The sequence below is a fragment of the Salvia hispanica genome, chromosome 6, assembly GCF_023119035.1.
Source record: "Salvia hispanica cultivar TCC Black 2014 chromosome 6, UniMelb_Shisp_WGS_1.0, whole genome shotgun sequence".
Classification (NCBI taxonomy): domain Eukaryota; kingdom Viridiplantae; phylum Streptophyta; class Magnoliopsida; order Lamiales; family Lamiaceae; genus Salvia; species Salvia hispanica.
The window spans coordinates 42,456,796-42,473,036 of NC_062970.1; the positions used below are offsets into that span (position 1 = coordinate 42,456,796).

At 32.1% G+C, this 16,241-nt stretch overlaps 1 pseudogene; it reads right to left on the reverse strand.

Moving 5' to 3' along the window:
* Positions 1-13,227: 13,227 nt before the first annotated feature.
* LOC125195388 lies at positions 13,228-15,482 on the reverse strand (annotated as a pseudogene).
* Between the last annotated feature and the right edge of the window lie 759 nt (positions 15,483-16,241).

Consider the following 16,241-nt stretch of genomic DNA (forward strand, 5'->3'; position numbering starts at 1 on the left):
ATAGGTTGGAGTTGTGAATAGTGTAATTTAATAGTTGTGGCCCGAGTTGTGGTCTGCGAGGTTAATGAAGTTGTGGTATGGGACCCCAAATTTAGGGGAATGATGACGTGGAGGGGACTTGCGGCCCAAATCCGGGATGTGGTTAAGGATGCCCTAATATAATTCAGCTACGGAGGAACTACGGAGTATTATATATTAATAGTACTGATAATTTCCGCTTTAGAGTCTTAATTACTAATCCTTCATGTTAATTGAACACTATATATTAATATCACTAATCCTTCACATTAATAGAGTAAAAAATAATATTGTTGATCATGACAATTTTTTTTACAACACGAAAATCTAATGCAAACACTAACGAAAGTAATGGGTTTGGTTTTGTGTCCTTATTCTTATTGGATTAATCTGTTAGAAATCTGATCACTTTGAATTAGGTTTAAGTACCCTATTAAAAATAACAATGCTCATTATTATTTTTATTCTTTTTTAAATAATACTCCGTATATATATGTTTTAGTAGTATTCTCTAGATACGTGTAAACCATGTTTAATCGTGGAATGTTAGGTTTTAATTATGTAAAACATGTTTTTATAGAGTAATATCATGTTATAATCATATAAATAAGGTGTTAATGTAAAATAGGTTTTTATCGAGTAATATCACGTTATAATCATATAAATCAGGTTTTAATCATGTAAATCAGGTCTAAGTTGTTATTGTATCATGTCAACCCATATTATATTGTGTTATTAACCGATTCGTGTCATGTACAGTTCGGATTCAGTTTATAGATAACATGTCAGGTTCGTTCGAGTTGGGAGTTTCTTTAATAGGCCGAGTTCATAATATATCTTAATTATTGAATAGGGACATTATCTGATTGACACTATAAAGATCCAACTCACACGCATTATCACCCATATATATTACTATCAGCTCCTTATCATAATGTAAACACTTTAGATAAGCTAATTAATTAGTTATCCAAGTCAACGAGTCCATTAACATTAAACTAAACAGAATTTGATCTCATTTTTAATAATGTGATTATAATTTGGTCAGCATTTTGTGAAATCTGAATCCCAACCATAATCAAATTTCATCTTAAACAAAACTATTTGTATAAATAAAAATTATAAACCCATACTTGAAGAAGGGTCTCAACTGCTCAACTGCTTATCTTTATTGCATTGCTGGGAGCTAAGAAAATGAAACAACCGAAATAAAAGCTACCATTAAAAATCAATAGTATTCCAGTCGCTCTTAACTTCCCACAACTATACTAGTACTAAATAATACTCCTTGTACACCTAAATTAACTAAATACAATTAGTTTGCAGAGTTATTATTATGATGGCAACCTGCCTCTTCAATATTGAGCACCATATTTGTCGCAACATTTATTTAGTTTACTATGTTAGTTCTGTATAATGTTTTGACATATCACCAATCAGCTAGGGGTGGCAAATCGTGCGTGTTGTGTCGTTATCGCGTCGACACGATAATGACACGACACAATAACAACAAACACGAACACGACCCGCTACCCTCAGACACGAACACGACAGGAACATATTAACGACACGAACCACTTCGGGTCAACACGACACGATAACAACAAATATATTACACGACACAATAACGACACTATAATAATAATATTATAATATATAAGTATTATTTCTTATATTAAATTTTAAATTTTAATTTTAAAATTTTAAAATTTTAAAATAAATAATAAAACTAATATATAAAAGTAGGACCCACGATCCACTAACTTTTTCAACTCACTTTCTATTACATTTCTTAAAACTCGTGCTGGGTCAAAGTGGGACAAATTTTGGTGGACGGAGGTAGTAATATTATTTCTTAACGTGTAACACGAACACGACACGAAGTTTTCGTGTCCTTATCATGTCGACACGAACCCAATAAGCCTTGACACATATCCATTAATTTTGTGCGAATTCGTGTCGTGTTATCGTGTCATGCCAAAAATTGTCAACCCTACAATCAGTGATCAATCTTGAGTGTGACCACTAATAAAAATTGGCTATCAATAATATTTTGAGATAATTGGCTAATCAAGAATATAGAGTACGAAGAGAAGCATGAAAAGGGCACAACAAGGAGTACTTAATTGAATAACGATATCAAAACTTAACTTATTTATTCTAAATTATGTTTTTATATTTTTTAGTGGTATTTTATGAAGTTACATTTAAGATGCACATAATACCTTTTCAAAGGGTAAATTGCCAAAAGAATCCATAATTTTTTGTTTGATATGCTGAGGGACAGAATGTGAGCGTTTGTGAGCGCCTCTTATTATTAGTATTTTTTTAATCAATTTTTCCAATGTGAAATTCTCTCATCTCTTCAATGAATTCGCGTCTTTTCCTTCATGCCGTTCTACTCTACGACAATCAAATTCACACCTGCACAATTCTCCGTTTTTTTTCTCGAATTGAATATATATCCAAATCCCCAGCCCTTGTATTCTTTCCCCTACAATTACTTCATCATCGTTCCCCACCCTCTCAAATTCAGGGCTTATAGATTTGAAATTTGGAGTCTGAATTTGGGATAAGTCCAGGGTAGGAGATTGCAGTAAAGAAATAGAAACAATCAGAATCATTGGAATTTTGAAAACAAAGCAAAACAAAACATACGGCCAGTTCAGTTCTTCATAAACCAAAACGAATTGGAGAAAACCGACAGAGAAATAATTTGAGTTTGTATGAGATAAAAGTTCTACTGGTGAGATTTGGATTGTGGTAGAAAAATCAGAATCGAAAAATTCATGGATAATTGGAATTGAGCAACAATGAAGAGAAAGATTTCAGATTGGAAAATGGGTGGGCCGAACAAAGGAACTGAGATCGAAAATATAGTTGTGCATAAATGAATTGATATGATAGAAAATTCAGTGGATTCATTAAATTGGGATTGTCAAAATCAAGAAGATGGGGAGGATTAAAAATAGATTTTGTTGAATAAGATTAAACTGCTTCGATTCTTGTAGTTAGAACTTGGAAACACAGCGGCAAGCAAGATATGTGAAAAGGAGTTGAGTAAACAAGGAAAAGAAGGGGGTGCTCATAGACGCTCCCATTCTGTCCCTTAAGTATCCGTTTGACAAGTTTGTAATGCCTAGATATATATACTCATATGACTATGTCTAAGTGTTTGATATCATAGTTAACCTATTATGTCAGTCCGTGGTTTTCTCTATGGCCATCCGAGCCAACAAATTTTTCCTTAATATACAAAGATATGTATCTCACAAATTTGGTCGGATAGTATTTCTACCTCATTTATTATGATTTATTAATACAAAATCTAGATAATTTCTTGTCTACCAAACAACAACGAAAAAACCTTCATCCGAGCTTATCTTGACACGAAGCCCGCATTTCTTATCTTATTTAACAAATATTGTCATATCTCATCGTTTTTATCAAACGAGCCCTTAGCATATCAAAAAATTGTTCAATTTTTATGTATTATCTGTATCCAAAAAATTCCGCATCATACGCGTCTTCAATTTATATGTATTATCTTTCTTTAGGCAGTTTATTTTATCAGGTTGCCCAAAAATAGACTTACAATGCAATAAAAAAATAAAGACACAAAATATGAAGAAACCTAGGACGTAGACATTTTGGTCATGGTACACTTTAAAAAATCGTTAGAGTTATGATATAAACGGCAAGTGGCGGACGCAGGAATTTTTATTGGCAGGGGCTTCATAGTAAACTTCATTCATTCAGATTTAAACTCTCCCTCATGAGTGGAAAAAGTACGTGGAGCATGTGTCTTACTTTTACATATAGAGTTTATAATAAAATAATACTTTAGTACGGGTTCACTTATCCAAAAAAAAAGTGAATCAGGCTATAAGTTGGTGACATATCAAAATAACAAAATGTGATATTATTTCATCAACGGAGTGAGTATTTTGTTTAAATAATAGTTGCACTGAACCTACAAGATAAAAATCAATTTTAATAAATCACTAATCTTATACTCCTTCCGTCCTACTTTAGGTGGAACACTTTTTATTTGGTATAAGATTTTATATAGTTATTCTACATAAATTGTGTAGAGAAAAAATAAAATAGAAATAATGATAGTTACATTTTAATAATGTGTCAACTAGAATGTGATGATGGAGTATAAATTTAAACCACCAACTCTAATTTTTATTGTGATTTTTTTTGTAATAAGCACATTTCCAATTTATTAAACTATATAAATTAAAATACTAATAGTAATTTCTAAACATAAATATTGTCACATTAACAAAAAAATACTGTATGGAGTATAAATTTAAAATATACTGTGCCTATTTAACTTAATGTGTGACGTCACATTTTAAAGTACTAATATTTTAATCATTTATGTACCTGCAACTATTTTTAATAATAATAATATTATATGTTACATAACTTTTTAGTCGTCTTCTTCCCGAGAGTTACGGCAACCATTTTTATCTTCTGCAACTTCCAATTTTCCAATTTTTTCAGCCCCTTCTTGTCATTAACATTTGGCAATTTACTCTTCTGTGGTAGAATCTTAGGAAGGGCTATTGATAAGTTTTTATTTTTTTCAAAAATTTTAGAAGAAGAAAAACATAAAAAAAAAAACTTTTGGGGAGGGCTTAAGCCCCTCACCACTCCTTACTGTGTCCGCTAAAACGGCTAATTGTGAACCAAAAACTGGAAAAAAAGAAAAAAAAAAACTAATTTGCCCTTTCGTAGTAATATACCTAAATTTATTAAATACAATTAGTTTGCAGAGTTTATTATTATGACGGCCAACCTTCCTCTTCAATATGGAGCACCATATTCGTCAAATCATTTATTAAGTTTATTGGAGTATGACAGTTTTGTATACAGTTATGACAAATTAACAATCAATGATTAATCTTGTCACTCACAAATTGCTATTAACTTTTTTGAGATAATTGGCTAGATCAAGATAAGAGAGCATCAAAAAGGCCACAACAAGGAGTGCTCAAATTAAATTTTACGATATCAAAAGTAACTTTCTTATTCAAACTTATGTATTTATATACTCATATTACAGATATTTTTATGAAGTTATATTAAAGATGCACATAATATTTTTTGAAAAGGATATATTGTCATAAAAACAACAAAGTTTTGTCAATTCACGGTCAATCATGTATTTAAAAAGAAAAAATGAATTGAAAATTTGTCAAAGTTATTATATACTCCATCCGTCCAAAAAAATAATCTCATTTATGGACGGCACATGTTATATTTTAGAGTGAACTACATAAACGGTACCTGATCTTTCACTTTCGCACATAAACGGTACCTGGTCTTTATTTTATATCATTTTTGGTACCTATTAATCACATTTTTGGTACCTGATGCAATTTTCACCTCAAAATACCCTCTAAACAAATTCATTTTTCCATTTGTGTCATAAAGGGTATTTTGGGCATTGACAAAACTAGTACCAAAAATGATATTATAATACCTTTTCTCATTCTCCCCACTCTTTATACTATTATTATTACTCAATATTAATATTATTATTTTGATGTTATAAATTAATAATTAATTTATTTTTTAATATCATTTAAATATTTTTAATCATAATCATAATTATAGTTATAATTATGTTTAAATATTATAATAATAATAATATTGTTATAATAGTAATAACTAGTAGTAATTAATAAATAATTATTATTTTATATTAAATTAATAACTAATTAATATAGTCTTAATCAAAATTTAAAATTGTGAATTGTATTCATAATGATAAAGAGTTGAGCATTTTTAGTTAGGTGTTTCAACCTTAAAATGAGTATAAATAATTAATTAAAAATATTCAATTGATTTAATTATTTTAAATAATTAATTTAATTAGGTGTTTTGTTATTGATTTATATTATCAATGCAATTAGATGAATGTATAAAACACTAAAAAAAAGAAGAAAAAAAAGAGAGAAGAAAAAAGAGAAAACATAAACTAAGGAAAAAAAAAGAAGAAGAAAAGAAGATAAAATACTAAAAAGAAAGAATAAAATGAAAAAAAAAAAAGAATAAACTAAAGAAGAAAAACAGAAATAAGAAAGGAAGAAAAAAAAATCACATATTTGGTTCTATTTAATTGAAATTCCAAAAATATCCTCCATAACAAATAAATCACATGTTTGGTACCTAAGGTTATTTTTGTCATGGGGTACCAAAAACGATATAAAATAAAGATCAGGTACCATTTATGTGCGAAAGTGAAAAATCAGGTACCATTTATGTAGTTCACTCTATATTTTATAGTCAGAAATTTGGTGTAAAATAAGAGGGAATGAGAAAAAGTAGATAAAGGAAGAGAAATATAAAAAAAAATAGGTAAAGTAAGATAGATATACAGAAAGAGTAGATAAAGTAGAGAAAGACTTTCTATTTATAGAAATGAGATTATTTTTTGTAGACATTCCAAGCGACAAAATAAGACTATTTTCTGTGGACGAATGGAGATTATTATTGCAAAAAGTTGTGGGATTAACAAAATATTGTAGATTTGTTTTCCAATTTGCCCAAATGTTGAAAATAACAGGAAATATATAGACTGTAATAAACTCTAATCTTGAATCAATGCGTAAAGCATCGAATGTAGGATTTATAATTCAAATAAATTATCTCTAATCTTGAAGCCCGCTAGTTTTACATGAGGATTTGATGAAATGAATAACTACAAATATCTATTAAAATAATAAATTAAAAAAAGTATTATTCTCTATTCGTGCATGAAAAATAGTCTCATTTTGCCATTTTAGTATATCAAAAAAAATAGACTCATTTCTAAAAATATAAATTTTCTCTCTCATACTATACTCACTCTTTCTCCTCTTTTCCATAATTTACCTATTTTTTTTTTCATCAAATCTCTTTTACTTTACCTACTTTTTCTCCTCCGCTCTTACTTTATTAACTTATCGTTAAAAATCGCGCCGTCCATAAAATGGAACTATTTTTTTTTGGAAGGATTGAGTATAAGGACTTTTTAAAATCATGGATAAGCTTCTTTTTAGATCAATATTTAAGTTAATTCATGTCTCACCTCCTGAAATAAGTGTCTATTTTCTTGTAACGAAATAAATAAATGCTACGATAACTCTTTTGTACAATTTTGAATTAGCGTTTGATATATCCATTTCAAATTAAAAGATATTTATTTTATTTCACTTTATAGAAAGCAAAAGTACTTGGTGCGACGCGAGAATAATTAATTCTGGTGTAACATTTTTCAGAATTAGTAGAAAAAAAGAGATCGTTGTCAAAATATTTAGTTTATTTTTTATATTTGATTAATAATGACGGCCAACCTACCCTCTTCAATTTTGAGCACTTATTTAGTTTATTATGACAGTTTTGTATAATGTTTTGACTAATTAGTGATCAATCTGTGTGTGACTACTCAAAAATTACGTGTGACTTACTAATTATTCTCTATTCAATGGAGTAATTTTCTTGAGATAATTGGTAAAAAAAATTGATATAATTGGCTATAAACCAAATAAGAGAGTAGTATATGATTTATGAGGGAGCAGCAAAAAGGACACATCCGGGGGATAATATCAAAATTTGCGTATTTATTTCAAATCATTACTTATATATTTTAGATTAAATTAAACATATTTTTATATTGTTATACTACATCGTTTCATAAAAAAGACACAGTAGAACAACATAAGTTTTAACAAGCAATTAAAAAAGTACGAAAATAAGAAAAAATGATTGATGTACTATATTTAATAGTGAATGGAATCCTTGTTAGAAAATGTAATCTATATTTATGGAACGTCGAAAATAAAAATAATGTCTACAGTATTTAATATACACATAAATTGAACCGGTTTTTTGTTTGAACCGGTTTACTTAAGAACTATTATCCATTTACTTAATTATGCCTTTGTTATATTTGTAAAGTGAAATACTATCAAATTACATGGACTATACATGGAAATATGAAATTATGGATGATCACTGCAAATAACTATTTTAATAATCAGTATCTCATAAATTGAAGTAAAATAAATTCTGGTAGCTAGGGGTGCTTAAACGGTTCTCCGGTTCTCGGTTAACTGGAACCGGAACCGGAACCGACCGGTTAATTAAGGAACCGGAACCGGATTTTTCCGGTTCCGTTTATTAAAAAAATGCTAACATAAACTTGTCCGGCCTACTACACTTGACATCACTCTTATCCATATATGAATATTATTGTATTGTTGGTTTGTACTTTTGTGTATTTACTTGATTTTTTAGGTATTATTTGTTATATTTCTAGATGTTGGCTTATTATTTTTTTAGTATTGAACTATTTAAAATTATAAATAAATTCGGATTAAAATTACACATCGGTTCCGGTTCGGAACCGGAATCGACCGGTTCTTAACCGGTCGGTTCCAAACGGGAACCGATCGGTTCCGGTTCCAGTTTCAGTTCTAGGCTTTATGAAAATTTAAAACCGGTTAACCGATCAACCGGTCCGGTTAGAACCGGAACCGGCCGAATAAGCAGGCCTACTGGTGGCCGATTAGTAGAGTTGCATTATATAGTTTGCATAGTTATATTTTTTATTCCATTTACTTGGTGTTCTCATTTTATTCCATTACTTGCAATTATATCTTATTTAGGGTGTAATTATTTCTGATTTTTATATTGCACTCAAACAATCTTAAATTAATTTCTTATAGAAATTTATGATTAAAAAAATATATGATGCAAATAATTATGATTGTTTAAATTTAAAAATTGTTTAATTTAGAATTTAAAATTTTAAGTATATATATGCATGTAGTCATTTTAATTTAATAATTTAGAATTTTAAAAATTATTTAATAAAAAAATATTTGGATGTGAATGACTATGATGATTTTGTTCGATGATAACACTAAGAAATTAATAATAGTAGTGAACAATTAGAAATGAATGGCTATGATTATTTTGTTTGGCAATAACACTAACAAATTAAGTATATATATGTTGTAGTAATGTTTATAATTTAAAATTTTAAAATTATTTAATAATAAAATAAATCGATGTTAATGACTATGATTAAATTGTTAGATGATAACACTAAGAAATTAAGTATACATCCATGGAGTCGTATTTTTTACTTTGAATTTTAAAAATTATTTAACAATAAGAAAATTAGATGTGAAATACTAATATTATTTATTTGGATGATAAGACTAAAAATTTAAGTAAATATGATGTACAATATATATTATCATTATATCTTTGGATGATAACACTAAAAAATTAACACAAACTTTAAAAGTTATTTAAAATTAAAATAATTGGATGAGAATGACTATGATTATTTTATTTGATGATAACACTGAAAATTAAGTATATATGAATAGGGTCTAATAGTAGTTTATAACTTGAAATTTTAAAATTTTAAAATAGCTCCTATAAGAAGTCAGTGAAATGCGTAGCCTACTTAAATGGTAAAAAGTGAAAGTTTACTATGAATGGAAGAGGGGGGAAGTATTAATTAAATTTCGTGTATCATTTCAAATTGTATTTAATTTTCTAATTATTTATTTATTCTAAATAACACTTAAAATATTACATAATCTTCTCTACTAAATAAATTATTTGTCATATCACTTTAGATTTGTGATTAAAGAACTTGGATCTAATCAAACGAAAGTGAAAACTTTACAGTGGCAAACGAAAACATCGGTATGAATCCAGTGATAGAGAGGGTAGGAATAGTGGTTATGAAATATCCTCCAAAATTCAATCTTTACACATTGTTGTGTTGGAAGGGAGTGGTCTAATTCTAAACGCAATTGATAAACAAATCTTTTTTAATTCTAAACGGAATTGATAAACAAATCTTTTTAGAATATGGTAGAAGCACAATTTACTGGTAGCACCTAATGAATGTAGTTAGACAAATCAACAAGATAATAACGAGCGGCAAGAATAAAGATAGTAATGCCAAAATTTTACCTGGAAAATCAACTTCAATGTTACGAGATAAAAACCAAGAAATCCACAAGTCTAACATTCATCATCACCAAGGGAAGAGTACAATAAAAAAAGTTTACAAATGATATATAGTACAATGAAGGCACTAGCTAGATAATCAATACAATGCCAAAATAGATAAAATATAATTGTGGATGTCAATCAGGTTAGCCCGGCATGTATCGAATCAATCCTATTCGAATTGCGGGCTAATCGGATGTGGGCTAATCGGGCTGAAATTTTTGTCGGGTTAAAAATTTAAGCCCTAACCATAAACATTCAGGTTTCGGGCTAGCCCAATCAATTAGTCGTGTCAAAAAGAAATAATTAAAATTATTTTCAATCTTAAGAGCCCCATATATATAAACGGAGTTAATATACAAAAACTTTATGAAAATATTCTCTTCTTAAGCTTTAAATTATCTAAAACCTTCATTTTTCTTACTATTGTCACTATTCTTGGAAATATTCCATTTAAGCAATAATAAATCTATATTATGTAAAACCATTAGAATAAAGTCAATATAGGAATTTTAAATATATTATTCATAATTGGTAGGATTTGTGAAAAGTGAAAACGAATAGCATAGTTATTGTAATTGTGAATTTATGTTAAAGTCGAGAAATTGGGTGATATAATATTAAAACTCTAATGTGAATTTAGATAAAAAAAAGTCAAATTAAAAGCATGTATTGTGATTGAAATATTTTGAAATTAATATAAATTCATTATGTTGCATTATATAATTAATAAGAAGACACTGTGTGTAGAATATATTACGGTATATTTGTTTTTGGTTGGTTTGCAAGTATATATATAAGAAATTATAAAAAAATATTTGTAAAAATGTGAAATCTAAATGACACTTGCAGAATTAATGACACTAAAATCTAATTAATGGAGTATGCAATTAGTGTATAAAGTAGTATAATGAGAATTGAAATCTTATTTACTGTATCCCAGCGGGCTGGCCTGCTTAACCTGCCAGCCCATTAAGACTGACCCGATTAGTCCGACATCTTATCGGGTTATATTTTGTCGGCCCTATCCCTTCAATTTTCACAGGTTATTCAGGTCAACCCATCAGGTTCGGACTAAACTGATATTCCAAGATGAAATAAGCTCGTCTTGACCATATTTAATTTAATTTAGTATTATACGCTATCTGTCACGATTAGTCGACATCCATTTCATTTTTTTTGTCTGTCCACAATTAATTGACACCTTTTTTACTTTCTATCAAAGTCAACTCATTTTTTCTCTCTTATTTTACTTTCTCTTACTTTATTCTCTCATTATCTATTTACCTTTTCCATTTCCAACTTTATTCCTTCTTTACTTAACTCACTTACACAATATTTCTTAAATCGCGTGTCGAAAAGAAATGTCTCCATTACCGCAGAACGGAGGGAGTACTAATTATGATAGTGGATCTCACATTACACTAACTTATCACACTTATATTTTATTACTATAAAACTAATACTCCATATATCTCACTTTAGATCTACATTCTTAAGTGACATAAAAATTTAGGAGAAGTTAGGTTGAATAAGTAGAAAGAAAAAGATAATTGAATATTTTAATAAAAAATAACAGAGAGATATTTATCCAAATATAAAAAATGAATATCTTAAATGACATAAAATAAAAAAGAAAAAATGGACATTTTAAATGAGATGGATGAGGTATATAAAAGTAGAATTCAATTTTCACTAAATTTTTTAACTCAATTTCCAATATACTTATTTCTTAAAATCGAGCGAAGGGAGTAATTATTAAATTTGTACTGTCACTTCAAGTTTTAACTTTAAACTTGAAGAGAGAAGGTCATACACGATTTTATAATTTAACTCCTGTTGACATAATCATCATTTTGCTTTAATAATTGGTAATTAAATTCGATTGCTGCATGACATCAATTTAATTTGTTACTCTTCTGGTTTTAATTTTGAGTAAAGGCCAAAATTGATCTTAAATGAATATATAGTTATTTTATCTTTTTGGTTCTAAACATTATTTTATGGATTTTTTGATCCTACATATATGGAAATTTGATATTTTGGTCATCCGTCAATATTTCCGTTAAACACTAAAGGTCAACAGGTTTAATCCTGATTTTGACCAATTAATGTAATTATGATTACTTACTCCATAATTATATTCTTAATTATTTTAATAAATCACTGTCATTTAAGTATGGTAATTTAATAATTTAATAAACCCACGCGTCTCCCTCGCCACTGCGCCGATGATTGAGTTCCAGCTGCACCACCGCCACCACCCGCCCCTTCCCGCAGCGGCTCCAACCTAACAATTACCCGTCTCCACCGCCGATCTCCTCCTCCTACTACCCCCCCGCGCCCTCAGCCACGGCTTCTCCGCGCCGCCCTCCGACGTCAGCCACCACCACACCTCCCCAATCTCCTCCTCCTTCTTCTACAGCGCCCCCACCAGCCCCACCGCCGCCACCCCCCGGCACCCCCAAATCCAACCTCGACGACGCCAACTTCGCGTTCGACTTCAGTGGCCACCTCTCCTCTGCCCCCTCCCCGCCGATGAGCTCTTCCACGCCGGCAAAATCAAGCCCCTCAAACCCCCTCCCCGCCACCTCAACTTCCTCTCCAATTCCCCCACCAAATCCTACCCCAAATCCCCACGCTCGTCGCGGAAGAACATATTCTCCCCCCGCTACAAATTCAGAGACAACGTCGACCCCTTCGCCGCTGCAATCGAACACACCACAAAACAAACCACCGCTGCCGACAAATGAGGGAGTAAGTAATTCATTAAAAGTTTAATTTGGTCAAAATTGGGATTAAACCCGTTGACCGTTAGTTTTTAACGGAAATGTTGATGGGAGGACCAATTGTGATCCAATTTGAAATGTGCAGGACCAAAATGATCAAATTTTCATATGTACAGGACCAAAAAATCCAAAAGAAAATGTTTAAGACAAAAAAAGTAAAATGACCATATGTTCAGAACCAATTTTGGTCTTTACTCTTAGTACTATGAATTAAGTAAGTTGTTTACATATGAACGCAACTCTCTCCATATGTTCAACTTGAAGAAATTAGAAGTTGAGACAAAAATAGTTAAAGTGAAAGCAATCGAAACACATGTTCGATATCTTAATAACTAGAAATGAAAATATACCTTAACAATATATGTGTAGATAAATAATATTGACGTCAGGTGTTGAAATTTCTTTTCGACAACTCCACCTTCAAACCATGCTTGGCTTCCAGTATGATTGAGCCACGTGGAGAAACTGGATGTCCCTCAACTATTCGGACAAGGTAATGATGTACAATCGCCGCCGCCGCCATATTCATCTGTATGAACGCCATGTCCCTCCCCACGCACGTCCTCGGTCCTGCGTTGAACGCTGGAAACTTGTACGACGGCTCGTGCTTGATCTTCCCGCTCGGACAGATCCATCTCTCCGGCTTGAATTCGAGGCAGTCTTTCCCACCAAATGCTCTCCATTCTCCCGACCGAGTAGAATGATATGATCAGCTTCTCGTTGCGGGCCAGGCGATGCCTGCTCGGGAGAATATCCGGTCGCGCTGGAGCTTTATGATCCAGCACCAACGGCGGGAACAGCCTCAACGACTCGCATAGAGCCCCGTGCAGGTACACTATAAGCTTGTGCGGTTCCTCCGCGGTGAAGGGCCTTTTTGTACATATGAAAATAAACATAAGACTAAACAATGATATCGTATTGGAACATAGCGGTGTGATCCGTTGCTAACTTTTCTTAAGTTGCTAACTTGCTAACTCATCAATGCAATGTATTAAATAAGTCAATACGATGTCAACATAAACTTTAGTTGATATTTTAATACATTATGTTGACATTGATATTTAAATGTCAACACAGTTTATTAAGACCGTGTTGACATTTTTAATACACTACATTGATGAGTTAACAAGTTAGTATTTTAACGCACCCCGTGGAACATAAATTATAAAGATAGGACTAAACAATAATTCTTCCGTCCCCAATCAATAATTTTAGTTGTTTTTTATATTTTGATCCATCAATAAAAATTAATGCATTTCTATTATTTTAAGATGATCCACCCCTTTTCTCGTACCATATAGGAGTATATTAAGATTATTATCGCATGCTATCAAGACTAGAGTGAGTATAATCTAGATCTCCTCCCTCCATCCGGCCATCCCTATTAGAACTCTCATTTCTTTCATGTGCGGTCTATGAAATGTTAAGCAAAATGAGTGGAAAAAAGTTAGTAGAATATGATTTTGATCACTAGTATAATATATTTTAGTTTTAAATGAAATGAGAATGAAATTAGTTACTAAAATGTAGGGTCATAATATTACCATTTATAGTAAAATAGAAAAAATGAGATTCATATTCGCAGACAAAAGGAGTATATTTGCAGCAAACCTCCATTTTTTCATGAGGCCGAGCTTGGCTTCCGTTTCTTCTAGAATCTTCCTCTCCGTCGTAGGGTTTTGCGCGACGAGCCAGAAGAGCCATGTCAGGCACGCGCTCGTCGAGTCTCTACTGGCAAGTATCAAATTCAACGCGGTGTCCTTGAGGAAGTCCATTAGACTAGTCGACGAATCCATCTTCCTCTCTCCGTAAACATCTTCGAAAGATTTGAGAACAGAACCGTCCTTTCTGTCGACGATGCGCGGGTAGATGAACTCAACAAAAGCTTCGGAACATTCGAGAAGCTTCCTCTCGGAGCCGACGTTGAGCCATCTCAGAAGCTTCCAGATTCCCTCTGGGATGACGTGGCGGCGCAGCAACGCCTTCGAAACCACACTGAAAGCCTTCTCACAAGGAACGTGAGGCATTTCATTGCTCAAGCTGCACGGATCATAATCCAACACAATCTTGCATATGTTATCAAAGCTGAATCTCTGTAAAACATCCTGCAAATCGAAATCAAGCTCGTGGCGGCTGAAGCGATCGAGCACCGGGAAAAGCCTCGGTTTCGACCTTTTCCCAGACCGTCTTCTGAAGACGGGCGTTGAAATCTGCGTGCGTAAGCAGCGCTATTGTGGTTTTCCGGTGAATCTCCCAAAGGTGGAAGTTGGCGCCGAAGATTCCATCGCCGAGGATGTCGAAGATCTTGCGAAACTCGGGGCCTTTTCGATAATTGGCGAAGTTTCGGCTGAGGATGTGGTGGATGTTGGTGGGGTCGGAGGTGAAGAGCATGTCGGTGTTGCTGAGCCACGGGCCCCGGAAGATGTATGTGCCGCCGCAGTCATTGAGAACCTCGGTTATGCGGTCATGGGCGCGGTGGAAGTCGAGGAGCACCGTTGGCAGCATTCCGACGAGTGGCCAGTTGGTTGGCTCTGACGGTTTCTTCTGTCGCATGTCGACGAGGCAACAGAGGTAGACCAGAAGGAGGAGGAGGAGAAGGATGTAATATTGGTAGTAGTAGTAGTTTTCAAGAACTGCCATTTTGATATGGTGCTACCTAAGTGTGGTAGTTCTCGTTTAACCACAACTCTATGTATATATTGAAGTTCATTTTTGACTAAGGTGTATGTAACATTTGTTGGAGTGATGCAAATTAATTAGCAGTAATGATAATTTTTTGTTTAATGAGTATTTATGTTCATGTTATTCCGTACTTAGGTTTATAATGGGTTTGGTTGAGCAATGAAAACTGATATCCTCCTTTGTTCGCATCATGTGACTAATTTTGGTTGACATGTTTACTTGTTTCATTTCAGCTATACAAAACTCGATAAGGCAAGTACGGTACTTATTTTTGGGGATTTGGGCCATCTTCTTCCCCAAAACAGCCATTTGTATCTCAATTAGCATCTGCAGATTTTGAATTCTCAGATCTAGGTTAGCACTTCAGCCCCTTGAAATAATTAATATCAAGCGATTTAGTGTTAACACCATTGATTTAGGAAGGGCTGGAAACTGTTATTTGAAAATTTCAGCGGTAGGATAAAAGGAAAAAATAAGTTTTGGGAAGGGCTTAAGCCCCTCCCTTGCTCTTACTATGTCCGCCACTGAGTACCCACTCGTTTAGATAAACTCCTTTTAATCTACTATATTAAGTATCACCACCTGAAATAATTAAGTGTCAATTTCTTTGTTATGAAACACTGCATAAATGCAACGATAGCTTTTCTTTTGTACACTTTTGAGTTAGCGTTTGGTATATCCACGTCATACTAAGAAATAAAGTATTAATTTTATTTC